This window comes from Triturus cristatus, chromosome 4_1, assembly GCF_964204655.1.
Source record: "Triturus cristatus chromosome 4_1, aTriCri1.1, whole genome shotgun sequence".
In the NCBI taxonomy this organism is placed as follows: Eukaryota; Metazoa; Chordata; class Amphibia; order Caudata; family Salamandridae; genus Triturus; species Triturus cristatus.
In genome coordinates, this window is record NC_140585.1 from 771001685 (window position 1) to 771025254 (window position 23570).

The window sequence follows — 23570 nt, forward strand, 5'->3', positions numbered from 1 at the left end:
TAGCATTTAGCAGAAATCACTTTGAAAGAAAAGAGAGGAAAATGGCAGCACATTTGAAAAAAGCATTAGTTCTGTAAGAATTGATAACCCAGGAAAGGGGCAGCCTGTGTTTTGTGCCTACCAACACAGCATGAGTCTGTGTGTATATAGGAATTGTTGTCTGAGATTTATTTTATTTATTTATTTATTTATTTAAACTTGTAACGCGCAACAGCTACCCACAGTGGGTTTCCCGGCGCAGAGGGATAGACTAAAGAAGAAAAACGGACCATTGTTAGCAGCACCCTGAGACAATTAGATACCCATGCAAATCAGCAGAATAAGAATGTTTTAAGACGTTTCCTGAAGGCAAGAAAATTAGTCTCAGTTTTCAAGGAGGAAGGTAGCGCATTCCAGTATTTAGGGGCGCGGTGGGTGAAGGCCCGCCCTCCCATTTTAACAAGTTTAAATCGAGGAATGACAAAATCACAGTTAGCAGACGATCTGAGTGTTCGATTAGGTATATAAGGTTGAACGAGGTTACGCAGATACATTGGAGCCGAGCCCTGCTTGATTTTAAAAAGATAGCATAAGGCTTTAAAGTTAATGCGGCTAGGGATCCTAAGCCAATGTAAATCGCGTAGAGCCTGCATAGCTGATTGTCTTCTCGGGATGTTACAGAGAAGACGGGCAGCAGAGTTCTGAACAACCTGGAGTTTATTAACAGTGGCCGCATCAGCACCAAGGTAGAGGACATTACCGTAGTCCAGGCGAGAAGTTACCAACGCCTGAACAACGGTTCTCCTAGTAGATGGAGGTAGCATCCATAGAATTTTCTGGAGCCATCGTAGAGTAGTAAAACAGATGGCGGCCACCTGAGTGGCCTGCTGTCGCATGGAGAGTTTATCGTCTACGAGGAAGCCAAGATTACGGACCACTGAAGAAGGCTGGGGGAGAGGTCCCATCTCGCAAGGCCAATGTTGAGGGCCCCATAGATCTTTCTTTTTCCCAAAAATGAGAATTTCGGTTTTGTCACCGTTTAGCTTAAGGAGATGCCTTTGCATCCACCCAGCTATACGGGACAGCCCAATTTTCAAAACCGATATATCGTTGCTTTCGCAGCTGGAGAGGGAGAAAACAATCTGGGTATCATCAGCATATGAAAAGATGGTCAGCCCAGCGTCTTCTGCTATGGAGGCAAGGGGTCTTATATAGATATTAAACAGCAAAGGGCTGAGTATAGACCCCTGAGGAACGCCATATGCTGATGTATAAGTGGAAGAGGAGGCTTTCGCGGAAAAGACCTGGAAGGTGCGCTCACTTAAAAAGGAGGCAATCCATGCTAAAGCTGGACCGTCCAGTCCCAGGGAACAAAGAGAGCTAACAAGAATGGGATGAGACACAGTGTCGAACGCCGCACTTAAATCCAGAAGGATAAGCGCCGATGTTTCACCGCGGTCGACACTGTGTCTTAAACTCTCTGTTACCCCAAGAAGGGCGGTCTCAGTGGAATAATTAGCACGAAAACCAGACTGAGATGGATGCAAAAAACCCGACGATTCCACTAGACTGTATAATTGGGTGTTAATACCTCTCCAGCACTTTAGAAAGTACGGGTAGCAGCGATATCGGTCTAAAATTGGCAAGATTAGACGCATCTGCTCCAGCCTTTTTCAGAAGTGGGACAACCATTGTGTGTTTCCAGTCCCGCAATACCTGGGATTCACATAATGAGGCGTTTAAAAGTCTCATAAGAACCCTCCGAGGTGTAAGATCTAGTAATTTAAGAATTTTTACAGGAACAGGATCACGAGGTGAGCCCGAGCGTATACTATTTAAACAGACGGAGAACGAAGTGTCGTCAAACAATTCCCAGTGTGTCAATTTTACCCTGGGAGAGGACAATTCGATATCTCCAGTCAGTTCAGGACGCAATTCTTCTGAGTTCAAAGGGGGGCTCATAGAGTCGTAAATGCGTTCAACCTTAGCTATAAAAAATTGTGCGATAGAGTTACACTGGGCCTCGTCTAGTGCTGGAGGTGTTGGGATAGTATCAGCTCCTGTCAGTTTTTTAACGACAGAAAAAAGAGTACGAGGACAGTTCTGAGCTTGTGTAACAGTATCCGCGATGTAAGCCGCTTTGGCGGTTTTACATTTTTGATGGTAATCTCTTAAAGCCTCTTTATAGACAGTCTTCGAAGAGACTGAATAAGATTGTCGCCATTTCCGCTCCAGGGCCTTACATTTAGTGCGCAGGGCTTTCAAGTCAGTGGAAAACCAAGGCGCCGGGGGACGATGTGACCTAACATGAATAGAAGAAGGCGGAAGGAGAGTGGTCACAGCGTTTGTAAGCCAATTGGAAACAACTGTATTCATCTCACCAACTGAAGCCATGCATTCCTTAGGGCAAGTATTGGAAAGATGGTGATTAAACCGATTAATATCGAGTTTCCCCCAACGATAAGTAGGAGCACCCTTGTCAAAGATTCTATTTATCTGATGTTTAGGGTACACTAAAGAGAAGTGAACCGCAAAATGATCTGACCACTCCAGAGGGCAAGCATTCTGAGAACAGTTAAAAGAGACATTCGAAAAAACAGGATCCAATAGATGTCCAGCAGAATGGGTGGGACCAATATTCAGCAGGGGCAGGTTGAAGGCCACCAGGTCAGACAGAAAACGTTTACTGTTTGTACACTGAGGGTCCTCAAGGTGTAAATTAGGATCGCCGAGAATGGTGAAATTAGCTGCCCTGAGAAGTAAAGGCGTTATAATATCAGCAAAAGAAGAAATCCAGGAGGAAGCATTCCCTGGAGGGCGGTAAATCAACAGGCCCGACAAGGTGAATTGAGGGTTAATCACTAATTTGAAGAATGCAGTTTCACTTCCAGGCATAGGAAGGGCTTCAAACTTGCATGTGTAGATTGCCTTGAAGATGATAGCAATCCCTCCCCCCTGTCCGGACTTCCTGTCAAGCCTTACCATGACATAGTTGTTGGGGACAGCTACAGCGACATCAGGACCGGAACAATCATGAAGCCAGGTTTCGGTAAGGAATAGAGCGTCAGGCTGCTCTTCAATGATAAAGTCATATATGTGCTGACTATGTTTCGGAAGGGATCGGCAATTAATGCTCCAAAACTGGAGTGGGGGGTTAGAAGGATGTTGGAACCTTCTACGCCTTCTCCTACCCCGAAAATAAGACAGATGTAAACTTTTGACCCGGGACCCTTTACCAAGAGAATAGCCACAGCTGGCACACATAAACCGAGTGTCCAGAGAGCAACAGACAGTGCATTGTGTGAGATGAATAGGACGACAAGATATTAGATCCTCACCTGAATAAGTAATTCTACCGTAGGAGTTCGCAAATAGAGTCATAGCCCCAAGGCCCGGTCTGGCATGGACGGGCACAGACGGGCTGAACTCTGGCGTAACTCCGGCGGAAGTGCGGCGGTCCGCTGCACGTGTCCGCTGCACGGAGGTAGGGCCACCTTAAGTAGAGGTCTAGCGTCCTTATGACGTCTAGACCATCATACCCCAATGGCGCCGTCCGGCGTCCGCCCAACCCAAGGTGGCCGCCAAAAAACTAGATGACACAACAAGGACCCGCCAAGTGCGGTGAAATTACATTTATGGTGCAGGTAAGGGGCAGTTCTAAAACCAGGGCGAAGAAACAAAAATGAAATAAAATATCAAACGGGTAGAATTAAAAAACACGCAAGATTAGCGCGAAAAGCGTCATAAAAGTTAAGGTACTCCGCTTTGCACACGTGCAACCTAGCGGTCGTCAGGAGCAAGCAGTGAGGTCCATAGATAGGAAACCGCCTAGTTTGTCCGCCTTAAGTAGAGGTCTAGCGTCCTTATGACGTCTAGACCATCATACCCCAATGGCGCCGTCCGGCGTCCGCCCAACCCAAGATGGCCGCCAAAAAACTAGATGACACAACAAGGACCCGCCAAGTGCGGTGAAATTACATTTATGGTGCAGGTAAGGGGCAGTTCTAAAACCAGGGCGAAGAAACAAAAATGAAATAAAATATCAAACGGGTAGAATTAAAAAACACGCGCGATTAGCGCGAAAAGCGTCATAAAAGTTAAGGTACTCCGCTTTGCACCCGTGCAACCTAGCGGTCGTCAGGAGCAAGCAGTGAGGTTTAATTTGTGAAGTTGTTGTTCAGTAAGAAATGCAGTCCTAGGAAAGGGGCAGCCTGTGTTATGTGCTTAAAATGATGGCATGAGTCTGTGTGCACACAGGAATTGTGGGCAGAGATTTAATTTGTGAAGATGTTGTTCAGTAAGAAATGCAGTTCCAGGAAAGGGGCAGCCTGTGTTATGTGCCTAAAATGATGGCATGACTCTGTGTGCACACAGGAAATGTGGGCAGAGATTTAATTTATGAAGTTGTTGTTCAGTAAGAAATGCAGTCCCAGGAAAGGGGCAGCCTGTGTTATGTGCCTAAAATGATGGCATGACTCTGTGTGCACACAGGAAATGTGGGCAGAGATTTAATTTATGAAGTTGTTGTTCAGTAAGAAATGCAGTCCCAAGAAAGGGGCAGCCTGTGTCATGTGCGTAAAATGATAGCATGAGTCTGTGTGCGCACAGGAATTGTGGGCAGAGATTTAATTTGTGAAGATGTTGTTCAGTAAGAAATGCAGTCCCAGGAAAGGGGCAGCCTGTTGTGTTTACACAAATTATCCCTTAGCACACATGCACTGTTACATACATCCCTGCAGTCTTCATGCAGTTCTGGAAGTCTCTTTGCTCATCTGTCTTGCACCAGACAATACACAGTGTTCAGATACACACTCTTGGCACAAACGCAGCAGCTTCTCCAACACTCTCATGTGTAGTACTCAGCTCTGTGTGCTGTTTCAGATAGCACTGTGTAATGCAAACACATTCAACGTCACCAAGGCCTCATTTAAATTAATCTAGTCTAATCACTCACCCTGTAACACATGGTCATGGTCTTAAGGAGATGTTAGGACATGTGCTGTTTTCTGCTTCTGTAAATGATAAGGGAAATGTGTCAGGCTGTAACAGTAATTTGGTACTATTCAGGGACACTGTTTTGTTCCAAAAAACATAGCATGAGTCTGTGTGCGCACAGGAATTGTGGGCAGAGATTTAATTTGTGAAGATGTTGTTCAGTAAGAAATAAAGTCCCAGGAAAGGGGCAGCCTGTGTTATGTGCGTAAAAAGATGGCATGAGTCTGTGTGCACACAGGAATTGTGGGCAGAGATTTAATTTATGAATTTGTTGTTCAGTAAGAAATGCAGTCCCAGGAAAGGGGCAGCCTGTGTTATGTGTGTAAAATGATGGCATGAGTCTGTGTGCGCACAGGAATTGTGGGCAGAGATTTAATTTGTGAAGATGTTGTTCAGTAAGAAATGCAGTCCCAGGAAAGGGGCAGCCTGTGTTATGTGCCTAAAATGATGGCATGACTCTGTGTGCACACAGGAAATGTGGGCAGAGATTTAATTTATGAAGTTGTTGTTCAGTAAGAAATGCAGTCCCAGGAAAGGGGCAGCCTGTGTTATGTGCCTAAAATGATGGCATGACTCTGTGTGCACACAGGAAATGTGGGCAGAGATTTAATTTATGAAGTTGTTGTTCAGTAAGAAATGCAGTCATAGGAAAGGGGCAGCCTGTGTTATGTGCATAAAATGATAGCATGAGTCTGTGTGCGCACAGGAATTGTGGGCAGAGATTTAATTTGTGAAGATGTTGTTCAGTAAGAAATGCAGTCCCAGGAAAGGGGCAGCCTGTTGTGTTTACACAAATTATCCCTTAGCACACATGCACTGTTACATACATCTCTGCAGTCTTCATGCAGTTCTGGAAGTCTCTTTGCTCATCTGTCTTGTACCAGACAATACACAGTGTTCAGAAACACACTCTTGGCACACACGCAGCAGCTTCTCCAACACTCTCATGTGCAGTACTCAGCTCTGTGTGTTGTTTCAGATAGCACTGTGTAATGCAAACACATTCAACGTCATCAAGGCCTCATTTAAATTGATCTAGTCTAATCACTCACCCTGTAACACATGGTCATGGTCTTAAGGAGCTGTTAGGACATGTGCTGTTTTCTGCTTCTGTAAATGATAAGGGAAATGTGTCAGGCTGTAACAGTAATTTGGTACTATTCAGGGACACTGTTTTGTTCCAAAAAACATAGCATGAGTCTGTGTGCGCACAGGAATTGTGGGCAGAGATTTAATTTGTGAAGATGTTGTTCAGTAAGAAATAAAGTCCCAGGAAAGGGGCAGCCTGTGTTATGTGCGTAAAAAGATGGCATGAGTCTGTGTGCACACAGGAATTGTGGGCAGAGATTTAATTTATGAATTTGTTGTTCAGTAAGAAATGCAGTCCCAGGAAAGGGGCAGCCTGTGTTATGTGTGTAAAATGATGGCATGAGTCTGTGTGCGCACAGGAATTGTGGGCAGAGATTTAATTTGTGAAGATGTTGTTCAGTAAGAAATGCAGTCCCAGGAAAGGGGCAGCCTGTGTTATGTGCCTAAAATGACGATATGAGTCTGTGTGCACACAGGAATTGTGGGCAGAGATTTAATTTATGAAGTTGTTGTTCAGTAAGAATTGCAGTCCCAGGAAAGGGGCAGCCTGTGTTATGTGCCTAAAATGATGGTATGAGTCTGTGTGTGCACAGGAATTGTGGGCAGAGATTTAATTTGTGAAGTTGTTGTTCAGTAAGAATTGCAGTCCCAGGAAAGGGGCAGCCTGTTGTGTTTACACAAATTATCCCTTAGCACACATGCACTGTTACATATATCCCTGCAGTCTTCAGGCAGTTCTGGAAGTCTCTTTGCTCATCTGTCTTGCACCAGACAATACACAGTGTTCAGATTCAGAAACACACTCTTGGCACACACACAGCAGCTTCTCCAACACTCTCATGTGTAGTACTCAGCTCTGTGTGCTGTTTCAGATAGCACTGTGTAATGCAAACACATACAACGTCACCAAGGCCTCATTTAAATTGATCTAGTCTAATCACTCACCCTGTAACACATGGTCATGGTCTTAAGGAGCTGTTAGGACATGTGCTGTTTTCTGCTTCTGTAAATGATAAGGGAAATGTGTCAGGCTGTAACAGTAATTTGGTATTATTCAGGGACACTGTTTTGTTCCAAAAAACATAGCATGAGTCTGTGTGCGCACAGGAATTGTGGGCAGAGATTTAATTTGTGAAGATGTTGTTCAGTAAGAAATGCAGTCCCAGGAAAGGGGCAGCCTGTGTTATGTGCCTAAAATGACGATATGAGTCTGTGTGCACACAGGAATTGTGGGCATAGATTTAACTTATGAAGTTGTTGTTCAGTAAGAAATGCAGTCCCAGGAAAGGGGCAGCCTGTGTTATGTGCGTAAAATGATAGCATGAGTCTGTGTGCGCACAGGAATTGTGGGCAGAGATTTAATTTGTGAAGATGTTGTTCAGTAAGAAATGCAGTCCCAGGAAAGGGGCAGCCTGTTGTGTTTACACAAATTATCCCTTAGCACACATGCACTGTTACATACATCCCTGCAGTCTTCATGTAGTTCTGGAAGTCTCTTTGCTCATCTGTCTTGCACCAGACAATACACAGTGTTCAGATACACACTCTTGGCACACACGCAGCAGCTTCTCCAACACTCTCATGTGTAGTACTCAGCTCTGTGTGCTGTTTCAGATAGCACTGTGTAATGCAAACACATTCAACGTCACCAAGGCCTCATTTAAATTGATCTAGTCTAATCACTCACCCTGTAACACATGGTCATGGTCTTAAGGAGCTGTTAGGACATGTGCTGTTTTCTGCTTCTGTAAATGATAAGGGAAATGTGTCAGGCTGTAACAGTAATTTGGTACTATTCAGGGACACTCTTTTGTTCCAAAAAACATAGCATGACTCTGTGTGCGCACAGGAATTGTGGGCAGAGATTTAATTTGTGAAGATGTTGTTCAGTAAGAAATGCAGTCCCAGGAAAGGGGCAGCCTGTGTTATGTGCCTAAAATGATGGCATGACTCTGTGTGCACACAGGAAATGTGGGCAGATATTTAATTTATGAAGTTGTTGTTCAGTAAGAAATGCAGTCCCAGGAAAGGGGCAGCCTGTGTTATGTGCCTAAAATGATGGCATGACTCTGTGTGCACACAGGAAATGTGGGCAGAGATTTAATTTATGAAGTTGTTGTTCAGTAAGAAATGCAGTCCCAGGAAAGGGGCAGCCTGTGTTATGTGCATAAAATGATAGCATGTGTCTGTGTGCGCCCAGGAATTGTGGGCAGAGATTTAATTTGTGAAGATGTTGTTCAGTAAGAAATGCAGTCCCAGGAAAGGGGCAGCCTGTTGTGTTTACACAAATTATCCCTTAGCACACATGCACTGTTACATACATCCCTGCAGTCTTCATGCAGTTCTGGAAGTCTCTTTGCTCATCTGTCTTGCACCAGACAATACACAGTGTTCAGAAACACACTCTTGGCACACACGCAGCAGCTTCTCCAACACTCTCATGTGTAGAACTCAGCTCTGTGTGTTGTTTCAGATAGCACTGTGTAATGCAAACACATTCAACGTCACCAAGGCCTCATTTAAATTGATCTAGTCTAATCACTCACCCTGTAACACATGGTCATGGTCTTAAGGAGCTGTTAGGACATGTGCTGTTTTCTGCTTCTGTAAATGATAAGGGAAATGTGTCAGGCTGTAACAGTAATTTGGTACTATTCAGGGACACTGTTTTGTTCCAAAAAACATAGCATGAGTCTGTGTGCGCACAGGAATTGTGGGCAGAGATTTAATTTGTGAAGATGTTGTTCAGTAAGAAATGCAGTCCCAGGAAAGGGGCAGCCTGTGTTATGTGCGTAAAAAGATGGCATGAGTCTGTGTGCACACAGGAATTGTGGGCAGAGATTTAATTTATGAATTTGTTGTTCAGTAAGAAATGCAGTCCCAGGAAAGGGGCAGCCTGTGTTATGTGTGTAAAATGATGGCATGAGTCTGTGTGCGCACAGGAATTGTGGGCAGAGATTTAATTTGTGAAGATGTTGTTCAGTAAGAAATGCAGTCCCAGGAAAGGGGCAGCCTGTGTTATGTGCCTAAAATGACGATATGAGTCTGTGTGCACACAGGAATTGTGGGCAGAGATTTAATTTATGAAGTTGTTGTTCAGTAAGAATTGCAGTCCCAGGAAAGGGGCAGCCTGTGTTATGTGCCTAAAATGATGGCATTAGTCTGTGTGCGCACAGGAATTGTGGGCAGAGATTTAATTTGTGAAGTTGTTGTTCATTAAGAATTGCAGTCCCAGGAAAGGGGCAGCCTGTTGTGTTTACACAAATTATCCCTTAGCACACATGCACTGTTACATATATCCCTGCAGTCTTCATGCAGTTCTGGAAGTCTCTTTGCTCATCTGTCTTGCACCAGACAATACACAGTGTTCAGAAACGCACTCTTGGCACACACACAGCAGCTTCTCCAACACTCTCATGTGTAGTACTCAGCTCTGTGTGCTGTTTCAGATAGCACTGTGTAATGCAAACACATACAACGTCACCAAGGCCTCATTTAAATTGATCTAGTCTAATCACTCACCCTGCTGTAACACATGGTCATGGTCTTAAGGAGCTGTTAGGACATGTGCTGTTTTCTGCTTCTGTAAATGATAAGGGAAATGTGTCAGGCTGTAACAGTAATTTGGTACTATTCAGGGACACTGTTTTGTTCCAAAAAACATAGCATGAGTCTGTGTGCGCACAGGAATTGTGGGCAGAGATTTAATTTGTGAAGATGTTGTTCAGTAAGAAATGCAGTCCCAGGAAAGGGGCAGCCTGTGTTATGTGCGTAAAAAGATGGCATGAGTCTGTGTGCACACAGGAATTGTGGGCAGAGATTTAATTTATGAATTTGTTGTTCAGTAAGAAATGCAGTCCCAGGAAAGGGGCAGCCTGTGTTATGTGTGTAAAATGATGGCATGAGTCTGTGTGCGCACAGGAATTGTGGGCAGAGATTTAATTTGTGAAGATGTTGTTCAGTAAGAAATGCAGTCCCAGGAAAGGGGCAGCCTGTGTTATGTGCCTAAAATGACGATATGAGTCTGTGTGCACACAGGAATTGTGGGCAGAGATTTAATTTATGAAGTTGTTGTTCAGTAAGAATTGCAGTCCCAGGAAAGGGGCAGCCTGTGTTATGTGCCTAAAATGATGGTATGAGTCTGTGTGTGCACAGGAATTGTGGGCAGAGATTTAATTTGTGAAGTTGTTGTTCAGTAAGAATTGCAGTCCCAGGAAAGGGGCAGCCTGTGTTATGTGCGTAAAAAGATGGCATGAGTCTGTGTGCACACAGGAATTGTGGGCAGAGATTTAATTTATGAATTTGTTGTTCAGTAAGAAATGCAGTCCCAGGAAAGGGGCAGCCTGTGTTATGTGTGTAAAATGATGGCATGAGTCTGTGTGCGCACAGGAATTGTGGGCAGAGATTTAATTTGTGAAGATGTTGTTCAGTAAGAAATGCAGTCCCAGGAAAGGGGCAGCCTGTGTTATGTGCCTAAAATGACGATATGAGTCTGTGTGCACACAGGAATTGTGGGCAGAGATTTAATTTATGAAGTTGTTGTTCAGTAAGAATTGCAGTCCCAGGAAAGGGGCAGCCTGTGTTATGTGCCTAAAATGATGGCATGAGTCTGTGTGTGCACAGGAATTGTGGGCAGAGATTTAATTTGTGAGGTTGTTGTTCAGTAAGAATTGCAGTCCCAGGAAAGGGGCAGCCTGTTGTGTTTACACAAATTATCCCTTAGCACACATGCACTGTTACATACATCCCTGCAGTCTTCATGCAGTTCTGGAAGTCTCTTTGCTCATCTGTCTTGCACCAGACAATACACAGTGTTCAGAAACACACTCTTGGCACACACGCAGCAGCTTCTCCAACACTCTCATGTGTAGTACTCAGCTCTGTGTGCTGTTTCAGATAGCACTGTGTAATGCAAACACATTCAACGTCACGAAGGCCTCATTTAAATTGATCTAGTCTAATCACTCACCCTGTAACACATGGTCATGGTCTTAAGGAGCTGTTAGGACATGTGCTGTTTTTTGCTTCTGTAAATGATAAGGGAAATGTGTCAGGCTGTAACAGTAATTTGGTACTATTCAGGGACACTGTTTTGTTCCAAAAAACATAGCATGAGTCTGTGTGCGCAGAGGAATTGTGGGCAGAGATTTAGTTTGTGAAGTTGTTGTTCAGTAAGAATTGCAGTCCCAGGAAAGGGGCAGCCTGTTGTGTTTACACAAATTATCCCTTAGCACACATGCACTGTTACGTACATCCCTGTAGTCTTCATGCAGTTCTGGAAATCTCCTTGCTCATGTCTCTTGCAGCTGACAATACATAGTCTGCAGAAACACACTCTTGGGACACACGCAGCAGCTTCTCCAACACTCCCATGCGTACTACTCAGGTCTGTGTGTAATGCAAACACATTCAACGTCACCAAGGCCTCATTTTCTTTGCTCTACTCTAAACACTCACCCAGGTTGCAGATACTTATGGTATGAAGTAGCTGTTAGGAAATGTGCTCTTTTCTGCCTCTGTGATTTTCCAGGTAAAATGTGTAAGGCTGTAACAGCAATTATCACTTGATCTACCAGAGTAGTAAATGTGCTTTGAATTTGCAAATCAAATTCTGTTTTCTGCTTAGAAGCACACCATGAGGCTGTGTGCGCACAGGAATTGTGGCCACAGATATAATTTGTGTTGCAGTTGTTCTGTTAAAAAATGCACTTGCAGGAAAGGGGCAGCTTGTTTTTTTTCAACTGTGGTGGTTAGCACTGTGCACAAATTAGTAAATCACAAATGAGAGACAAATGGAAAAACATTTGAAATAAATGAAAAGTTAAAAAAAATATTTTAATGAATTATAATTACAAAAAGGATTTTTTTTAGTTCCTTGCAGGTATTGCTGAGCAACAGTGAAAACAAAATGCCTTTAAGGACAAGAAAAAGGAAAGAAAAGCAACAACAAGTATATCTGGACAAAACTGGGAAAAAAAAAATAGCAGGAGAAGCTGGTGATGGCAAAAAGAAAAAGTCTACTGGTAAGCAGAGCAGAGATTTCTTAAAAAAGATTTTCAAAAAACAAAAAAATGGCAAAAATAACTGTAAAACAAAGAGAGTTTTATGTACAAAGCAACAACACAGTCAACAGCAAAAAAAAAAGCTAATGTACAATCAGAAGTATGTCAAACTGATTTAACACGAAAATTAGATTTTAAAAACATTAGTCGAAAAATGTTTCATAGAAGAGTGATGTTAAATTTGCTAAAGGATGTGAAAAAATATAGGAAAAAAACAAAATTTATTAAGAATTTTTTTTTTATAGAAAATATTGTAAGTAAGGCTTTGGAAATAAAAAGAAAACTTTTTATTCTAATTTTGAATAGGATGCGTAGATTAGAAAAATTAGTGAATGCAATGAAGTCACAAAGCAAAAGGAAAAGAGAAGTGAAAAAAAGTAACTTTTGTAAAGTGTTCTTGGGAGAATGGAAACACAGTTCAAGTACTGAACCATTTTTTAATGAAGAGAGTTATCTTCAAAGTAATAGTTTGTTGCATGCAGTTGACACCAATGGTAGAGCATATGAAGTTAAGGATGGTTGTGTGATGCAAAAAGAGAAAATGGTCCCAAGAAATGAGGAAGAAGTAATGGCTGCTGAGGCTATGGGGAGACGTCCAAAAGCCCCAGTGTACACTTGGAACTGTAGTAGTATTTGTACTGTGCGTCAGGAATCTATTGATAAATTACGTGACTTTCTAAGAGAATATAGTAAAAAGAGTGTAAAACAGAAGATGAAGGTGCTTCAAACACTAGATCCATGCAGAGTGAGAGAAAATACTGGTTTGCAGGGACATTCTCTGGCTTGTCTATCTAGAAAAGTGTGTAAAAGTGTTTTTCATCATTTTAGGATGCAGGCTGTTGAAATGAGAAAGTTTGTGAGAACATTGTATTTTGCTAAAAGTCCAGCAGTAAAGTTGAATGAGTTGAATACTGCTCTGTTCCGTGGATCTGTATCAGATGTAGTGAAGGTTACTGATGAGATTCAGTTTTGTTACTTTGGTCCAGAACAAGAAAGTGCAGAAAAGGACACAGTAAATGAGGAAAATGAGGAACAGAATGTAGAACTCATTATTACTAAAAATTTTGAGGATGAAATGACAAAATTTACTATCACCTCTAATGAAAGACCAAATATTACTTGTATTTGTTGCCGCAGAAGTCATTATAAAATTCAAACAAGGAGTGTTGATCTGTATAAAAAAAGTGAAAATGAAGATAATTATAAGTGGAAGGATTTTGCAACATATATATTTCTTGAAAATTGTTTTGAATTGGGTGAAGATCAGCGTATTTGTAAATACTGTTATAATAAGTTAGAAGAAAATAGAATGCCGACCAGAGCTGTACATAATAATTTAGAATTGGATGCTATTCCTGCCGAACTTTCTGAATTAAATACATATGAGTCTATACTCATTCAATGTGTTCATGCGTTCCAGACCATAGTACGTATGGATCCTAAAACTGGTAAATTACCTCCTTCTGATTTACTGAGAGGTTTAAAAGGAAGAGTGGTGTATTTGCCCTTGGATTTGAAAAAAAATATGGAAACTATTGATGCAGATACTTTGGAAACTGAACCATTAGTAATTCTGGTTAATGGTGTACCTACAAAGAATAAGAAGATTTGGCAAGAGCTGGTGGATGTACGAAAAGTACAAAGAGCAAATTTGTATTTGAAAAAAAATAATAAATGGTATGAATCAATTTATATAGAAGAAGAAGAAGAAGATTTACAAGAAGACACAGAAACACAAACTGGTCAAATTGAAAAAGTGGACAAGTCAAAGGAAGAAGAAATTTTTGAACATTTTAGCATACATCCTCTTCATTCAAAAGAAGTTATGGGAGACACTATTGATCTGTTTCAGATGAAGAAAGCAAAAGGAACTCCCGTGAGTGTATGGGAGGAGAGCTTGGAAGCTCGATGTTTTCCCCAGCTGTTTCCTACAGGAAAAGGAGGACGATACGATGAATGTCCAGAACAGATTCCAGCTTCTGAGTATCGGACTACAACACTATATGCAGAAGATCCAAGATTTCGTCAAAGTATTCCTTATTTGTTCCATCTTTTATTTGAAAGCGACTTGTCTGCATTATCTTATGCAGTAAATCACATTTTAAAAAGTGGAGTACATTTACAAAATGTGTCTGCTAAGGATTTTATGGAGAAAGTGCAGCACCGAGATGATCATTTGGAAACACAACTGATCAATCTGATGGCTTGTCAGCGTGGGACAAATGAATATTGGTACCGACGCCATGGTGAATTAAAATGCATGTTACGGAATTTAGGAACTCCTACATGGTTTCTAACCCTAAGCTGTGCCGAGTACGCTTGGGATGATTTACTGGATTTTCTAAGAGAGGCAAATTCAAACATTAAAAACATTGAATACAAGACAGCTGGAGAACTGTGCTCATTGGATCCAGTTAATGTTTGCAGATATTTCAATCATAGATTTGAGGCTATGATGTCCTTCATCTGCAATAAAAAAAATCAACCTCTTGGAGAAGTAGTGGATTTCTTTTGGAGAAAAGAGTACCAGGCAAGAGGTGCTCCTCATATTCATATGCTGTTGTGGATCAAGAATGCCCCAAAGTTTGGAACAGATACTGATTAAGCAGTGTTATCTTTCATTGAAGAATATGCAACATGTGCTATACCTAAAAGCACAGAAGAGAAAAAGTTAAAAGAGCAAGTTTTACGTTTCCAAAGTCATCGGTGTGGAAAATACTGTTGACGGAAGTACAAGACGAAAGATAAATTCTACACAAAGTGTCGATTTGGATTTCCTAGACCTGTTCTTTCAAAAGGAAGAGTCAACAGTTTTATGTCAGCTGTGCGACATACTATAACCAGAAAATCTCCCAAAAATACCTACAACCTAAAAAGAAATGAAGAGTCAAAATTTATAAATGACTTCAACCCAGTCATTTTATCCATGTGGAATGCTAACATGGATATTCAGTATGTGGCAGACAATTCTATTGCTGTTGCTCGGTATGTGACATCTTACATCACTAAATCTGAGAAAACAGAATTGAAGGAAATGTGGGAAGAGATTTCTCACGAGAAGACTGTCAGTAAGAAGCTGTACAGTTTCAGTTTAAAGATGTTATCGCATCGAGAAATTGGATCCTACGAATGCTCAGATAGGTTATCATCTGCAAGTCTTTACTCGAAATCCAGAAGAATAATTTGGGTAAGCTTAGGCCTTGCAGGAATGAGAAATCGGGTACTGAAATCTGTTGGAGAAATTGAATATTTGGCAGAGAATGACCCAGAAAGTACAGATATTTTGAAATCAAACATGTTGGACACATTTTACCCAAAGAGAAGTCATCATCTTGAGAACATGTGTCTCTATGAAGTGCTGCAGAACTACATTTATTCACGGAAAGCCACAGAAGACATCAACAATGGAAAATATAAAGTCATTGGTGAGGAAGGATGTTTGGTGAAGCGAACAAAAGGAAGTTTGACAAATCACAGGAAGCTCAGTTGCGAAACTACTGACAAAAAGGAATTTTACTACTTGGCTCTTTTACAGCTGTTTAAACCATGGCGTTCAGAGGACGAACTACTGGGAGAATTTCAAAGCTATGAAGATTCTTTTAATGCTATCAAAGACAGTATAGAATGCAGTACTTTCACAACTTATGTCCAAATGTTAAATGAAGAAAATGAACAGGAAGCAAAAATTGCAGCTGAAGTAGCTAGAGACAGTTCTCAAGACAGCCAAAGTTCAGTAACACTTAGTCAAGATCCCCTAGGACAACCAATCATAGAAAATGAAGCTGCAGTAGCCATGACTGAAGTAGAAACGGCTATGAATCAAGTACAGGAAGATTCAATCGACTTACTAAATCTGGAACAACAACTGAATGAAGAACAAAAAGAAATTTATGAAGGAGTCATCAAAAAAATTGATCATGGATTACTACATGAAAAGAAAGAGTGCTCATGCATATCATTTGAACCAATCAGGATGTATGTGAGTGGACAAGCTGGAACTGGTAAAAGTTTCTTAATAAAAGTCATCAGAAGCTACCTACAGCAAAAAACAGCTTCAAATTTGTCTTGTGTGGTAACTGCTCCAACTGGGTTAGCAGCCTATAACATAAAAGGAATTACCTTACATCGCTTGCTAATGTTACCAGTGGAGCATGAGAATAAAATAGAATACCACAAGTTAACTGGAGAAGCATGCCTCGAAGTTTCAAGAGTGTTGAAGAAGATGCAAGTTCTCATTATTGATGAGGTGAGTATGGTTTCAAATTTAATGCTTGCCTTTGTGCATTTAAGAATGCAACAAATTCTTAAGAGAGACTATGACGTGTTATTTGGAGGAAAACATGTCTTAGTTTTTGGGGATCTTCTGCAGCTCACTCCAGTTAAAGGACAACCAGTGTTTAATACTGTGACACATGAAGACACGAAGAAGTCATTAGGAAGCATTGGTAATGCGAATATTTGGTCGTTCTTTGAGTACAAAGAACTCACTACCAATATGAGACAAGCAAACGACGAAGATTATGCAAGTATTCTGAAAGATATCAGAATTGGACTACTCACAGAAGTTGGCAAAAAAGCATTACAGAGTCGGTTGCTACATAACTTATTTCCAAATGAAGAAATAGTTGCAGAGAAAATATACCAGAACATTGCAGAAAAAAATACTGTAATCTGCTTAATGCCAAAACTACGTGAGTGCTCAATATTCAATGAGGAACTTTTGAAATTGGAAAAGGAAAAGATTAAGAAAATGGAAGCAGAGGACAAAATTCAGCATGAAAGAATTACTTTTACATTAACAGGCAAACTGAAAAATAAATTGGATTCACTAGAGAAGAATATTTCCAAAACAGCTGGATTAGAAAAAAATCTATATGTTTGCATGAATTGTCGAGTGATTTAAAGGAGAAATTTGGATGTAAAAAAGGTTTAGTGAATGAAGCTATGGGAAGAGTTGTGGGTTTTATTAATTACCAGAAAAAAGATGGAATTGAATGTTTAAAAATAAAATTTGATCAGATAGAAGAAGTTAAAGACATTTGTCGTTGTTCAGTTCGTTTCATGCTTGTGAAAGACTTATATGTACGTAGGAAGCAGTTTCCGTTTTCTCTAGCATATGCTGTAACTATTCACAAGTCTCAAGGATTAACTGTAGATAGTGCTTTTGTAAACATTGGTTCTACTGTGTTCAAAGAAGTATGGCATATGTTGCTTTGTCACGAGTGAAAACATTATCTGGTTTATTTATGATAGACTTTGATGACTCAAAAGTTAGTGCTGATACAAACTGTGTAAAGGAGTATAACAGATTAAGAAGAACCTATGCTCCTCATTTAGGTCAGTATCCTGTGATTGTAAAACATGTTGTTTGTCGGAAAAGGAGATATGAGAATATCTGTAATGTGGATGAACAGAACAAAAAAAAAAGGACAGTGATGTGATAGCAAGGAAAAAGAAAAAGGACAGTGTTGAAGAGGTTGTTGGTTGCCATTTTGAAAATAGCTCTGGTGTCAACTGCTATGCAAATGTAGTGCTGAATGTTGTATTTTATCTTGAAAAGTTGCTAGAACAGATAATAGTAAATCATGGAAAAAGATTGTGTTCTCTGCTGAGTCTCCTTTATGAGAAGCTGAGTAATGATAAAACTGAAATAGAAAGTGCTACTGATGTTAGAAATCTTTTAGATGTATGTTGTGGTTCTACACAGTTTAAAGAAAATGTCCAGCAAGATGCTCAGGAATTCTTAATATATATTTTGAGTGTACTAGAAGATGAAGGAGTAGAAGTAGAAAACTTATTTGGTGTCTCTTACAAATGGGAACATTGCTGTGAAAACTGTATGAACACATGTAGTAGTAATGTTGATTCAGAAAGGTTCATAATTTTACCATTACCACAAAGTAAATCAGTGACTTTGAGTAAATTAGTTAAAGATGCCAATCACAACATGGAATGTTCTGAATGTAAATCAGACATGTTTTCTACATTATTTTTACAGAAATATGGTCAGTATGTAATTTTAATGATGCAACGTTGTAGAACTGATGGTTCAAAATTGGACACTTTAATAAAGAAGTTTACAGGACAGCAATTATCAATTTCTGGAAAAACTTTTGTTACAGTTGCAATAATTTTTCATGAAGGACCTACTGTAACTTCTGGACATTACACAGTTTATCTTAAATGTGAAAAAGTCTGGACACTGTGTAATGATTCCCAATTGATTTTCAAGCAACGTTTGCCTTATGATTTACCCAATTCTTACTTAATTTTTCTGAAACCTAAATTTTGAAAACTAAAAACTGCATCTGAAGAAAGCATTTTTTGTATTTTTAAAGGATTATAATTGAAGATATCACTTAAAAAGGATTTTGAAATTACTATTTGGCCTAAAGGAAAAGTAATAAAAACAATTGTGGACTCCTTTGACAGAAATTATTTTGGCATGTGTGCTTTTGCGACAAGGTTTAAAGACGGTTTGTCTAGAGAAGTACTTGTAATATATATGTAATATTTCTAACAAGGTATATTTTAGTGAGGAAAGTTTTAGGGCTTTTTTTAAGCAATCTTTCAGATTGTTTTTTTTTTGCCCGCTGTTAAATGATGAATACAATTGTTTTCACTATTTTAAGTGAAAAATAAAAAATTCTGAAAACAGCAAAAAAAGGTCAAAAAATTGCTTAGTAAAATATGTAAAAACATGTAATGCTTTTTGTAATGTATGATTGAATATTAATACTTTTTTTCTTTTTTTGCAGAACTGGAAAGAAAAAATAAAAAAAAATAAGTGAAAAATATTAGTATTACTCAATCCTCCCTCTTCATGCTTCCATTTCTTCACCTCTTTATGAACATTAAATTTTTTAAAAAAAACAAAAAAAATTTAAAAAAAACCCTTCGGTGCGCGCAGGGTGCGCGCACCTCAAAAAAAAATTTTTTCAAAATCCCTCAAAAAAACATTTTTGGGGTTTAGTTTATAAGTGGCTCTTAAAAGAGCCCTTGAGTTAATGGAGGGAAACAGGAAGAGAAAAACGAAAAAAAAGAAAAAACATCTATGGCCTACTTTCACTCATGGGCATCAAATTTTCTCTGAATGAGATCAAGACTGGTCTCACCCACAGAAATAAGTTTACCGCAATCAGTGCAGCGTGTGGACAACCTAGCAAAACAAGGTGGTCCAAAAAGAGGTGTGGAAGAAGGCAAAGGCACCACTGCAGAAGAAGTGCTCGGCTGAGCTGCCGAAGATGTGCTCGGCTGAGCTGCTGCAGATGTCGTCGGTAGAGCAGGTGGAGGGTTTGCTCCAGAAGCTCGACAAAAAGTCACTGGATGCATTTTGACAACATGCCTCAACATAGTGTGAATGCTAAAAGAATATTTCTTGTTAGGATTCCCACGTGACAAGACTTTTTGACAAAGTACACATGTAACTTTAGGTGCATTTACCTTTTTTTGTCCCTCTGGAAAAGTGAAAAACTGCCATATAAAGCTGTCTTTCTGCTTCCTGTTCCTCTGCCTCTCAAGAGTGTCCTGGTCACTGTCTGAAGATGGTTGCTGTTCAGCCATTGTCTCTCAACAACAGAATAGCTCCTTCTCCAAAGGAATCAGAACTAATAATGAGGGGAGTAGGTGTGGTTTGGGAAGAATCTGGAACTGAAAGTACTTCAAACCAATCAAAAGTGATGATTCTTGATCACATGACTTGCCATGAGGGGATTGGGTGTGGTGTTGAAACAATCAGAAACTGAAAGTAATGATAACCAATAAGAAGTGCTGTTTTATTATGCATATACCCGAGGTGCGCGCACTGAGCAAGCTCAGAGCGCGCACCTTGTGATTACGCATGCGTGAACGCGTATGAGCGCATGTACATACGTCATATGCGCGCACATAACGCGCATACGTTGAACACGCGTATACGCGACCGTTATTGCGCCTAATTTTAGCGTATGCGGAAGTAAACCGCGTGGAGCGCGTAGGACGCACGCACGCATGCGTACGTACGTACGCATACGTACTGGGTGCGCGCTCCCAGCACACACTATAACGTATATTTGCGTACATAAATAACGTGCGGCGGTATTCATAAAAAACGTACGAAATTGTACTAGGAGCGCGCTCAGAGCGCGCACTCCAAGAATTTATATAAAAAAAAAAAGTGGAGAAAAATTAATTGCAAAAAATAAAAAAACTGTTCAACTTTATTCTAATTGAAATTTTTTTGAAAAAGCAAAAAAACAAAAAAGATACAGATAATATATAAATGAATACATAGGAATTTTATTTTTAATATAAAAATGTTTTTTTTAATTAAATAATACAAAAATTAGCATTTAAAAAACCGTACAAATTCATTGAAAAAACCAAAGGTTTCACACACGTTATAGTTAGGAATTAGCATTTTAAATACCTTGCAAATTCACTGAAAAAACCATAGGTTTCACACATGTTATAGTTAGCTGGACATTTCACTAACTATAACGGGGGAATTTCAAAACCAATGAAATTACCCCGTTATAGTTAGTTCAGCTAACTATAACTCGCGCCCCCGCAATGCACTGCTGATGACGTCACATATTACATCACTCATGACATAGTCAGTGACATCACTCATGACATCTCAAATGACATCACTGATGACATCATCCTTGTGACAGAGTGGCAGACCTCCTCTCACCCTAATATAACCTTTGATACACACATTCAAAAATAGAGACTAAAATTTTCAAAACAATGGACATACCAATACCAGTTACAACAACCTCTTGAGTAATTCTAAGATCCACATACACTTCCACTCATTCACCAACAGTCCTGTACAGTCACTCATACATGTACTCACTCATCATATGTACTCATACACCTATACATCCTGTTACACAATGCCACTCATCCACAGAGTTACTGACACACATAGTCACTCATGAAAATAAAGAAAGAAACATACATTTACTTGCATATACATTTATACACACACCACCACACTTACTTCTACGGGAACTTACACATACTTAGTCTTTTAAACAATCACTTATAGAAACACATACTTATTCATACAGGAACTCTTTCAATCTCTCACTCTCACATATACTCAGTTATATACACCAATAGTCACATATACTAGTTTAAAACATATGTAGTTACTCATAGAGACACTATTGAGACAGTCATTCACTCACTAACACACCCATGCACACACTCATCCACCCATACAGTCCTGCAGACATGCTGTCTTCAACACATACAAACAGTGAGTCACTCATTCATGTACCTATGCAGTACGTAATACCCCCCACCGAACCATACACACACTCACACTAATACTAAAAAAACCAACTAATAACATATATAAACACCCATGTAGCTACTCACCAACCCATGCAGCCACTTATACACAAAGTGAGAGACTGATAAAGATATTTACATATTTAAACATTACTCAGTAAGCCATGTATTCACTAAGATACACTTAATCAGTCAGTTATACAATCAATTTTTCAAAAAGAAATCATCCATTTAGACACTTATATACCCATTTATTCTTCCATCGTCCGTGAGATATACATATATAAAACATATTTAATTTTCAGAAAAACACACATTCACTGGATGATGTCATCAGTGATGTCATTTGAGATGTCATCAGTGATGTCATGAGTGATGTTACTGACCATGTCATGAGTGATGTAATATGTGACGTCATCAGCAGTGCATTGCGGGGGCACGAGTTATAGTTAGCTGAACTAACTATAACGGGGGAATTTCATTGGTTTTTCACGAGTGAAATGTCCAGCTAACTATAACATGTGTGAAACCTATGGTTTTTTCAGTGAATTTGCAAGGTTTTTAAAATGCTAATTCCTAACTATAACGTGTGTGAAACCTTTGGTTTTTTCAGTGAATATATATATATATATATATATATATATATATATATATATGTATATATTACCTACTGGCGGTCGCCAGTAGGTAGTTATAGTTAGGACCACGTTTCCATAAGAAATCCGCAACATTCTATTTTGAATAACTTTTGCGCCGGTCGACGAATCCTTGCGAATTTTTCAAAATAGGTGGGGCGCTACGCACCGCTCCTACCCTGAAAGTCTCGGGGGGATTCGTCAAGCGGGGGCTGAGATAAAAGGGGGGTCCCAAAACGCGTTTTTCCCATGCATTTTTCCATAGGACCTTTAGACACAGCTACAGCCCGAACGGCTGAACAGAATTACTTGAAATTTGGCAGAGAGGTAGTCCTCAGGTCAAGGAAGTGCCTTTTGTAGGTTTGGTGTAAATCTGTTCAGTAGATTCTGAGAAAATAGCCTTTAAATCAATATATATATCTGAGCCAGCTTACGGTGCGCTTACGGTGCGCTTACCGTACGCGTACGGTGATGTGCGCGAGCGCGATTCTGATTGGCTGTTAGATCTTAGTAAACATTCGAATCGGTCAAAACCAGGAAGCGGCGGCCGCCATTTTCTCTCTCGCACTCAGAGTGTGGATTAAAAAACAAAGGACAAAAACATGTAAAGGAGCTGTTTAGCCAGCTCCAAAGCACCTAGCCATGTTGAGGGAGTCCCCAAAGATCCCCCAAGGCCAAAATCGGAATTTTTATTTTTTCGCTAATTTCGCCAATTACGCTTACCGTACGCGTACGGTAAAAAATTATTGAAAAAAAAAAATTATCCACACCCTCCCCACCCCGTGTGCAAATGGTGCCCGAAGGGCACCACTTGTGCATGGCATATCAAAGTATAAAAAAAATAAAATATAACCTTTCACAACGAAGCGCATCATATGTCCTCCATGTGCGCACGGTGCGCGAAGCGCATCGTGCGTACATGGCCCATCTAGCGTAACGGCACTAACTGCGTAAAGTGGGCACCGCGTGCTCACTGTGCGCGCGCGGTGCGCGAAGCGCACCGTGCGCGCACGGAACAAACTGCGTTAAGTGGGCGCGCACACCACGAATGGCGTAAAGTAACTTAGCATTTAAAAAACCGTACAAATTCACTGAAAAAACCATAGGTTTCACACACGTTATAGTTAGGAATTAGCATTTAAAAAACCTTGCAAATTCACTGAAAAAACCATAGGTTTCACACATGTTATAGTTAGCGGAAATTTTACTGATAAAAAACCAATGAAATTCCCCCGTTATAGTTAGTGCAGGAAACTATAACTCACGCGACCGCAATCTTCTGCTGATGACATATGTGTCTTTATGAAAAAAAAATATTTGTAATATATGTATAGCTAAAAATTTATGGAAGAAGACATGGGCAAATAAGTGTCTAAATACAGTATTAGCATCAGCAGAGGATTGCGGTCGCGTGAGTTATAGTTTCCTGCACTAACTATAACGGGGGAATTTCATTGGTTTTTTATCAGTAAAATTTCCGCTAACTATAACATGTGTGAAACCTATGGTTTTTTCAGTGAATTTGCAA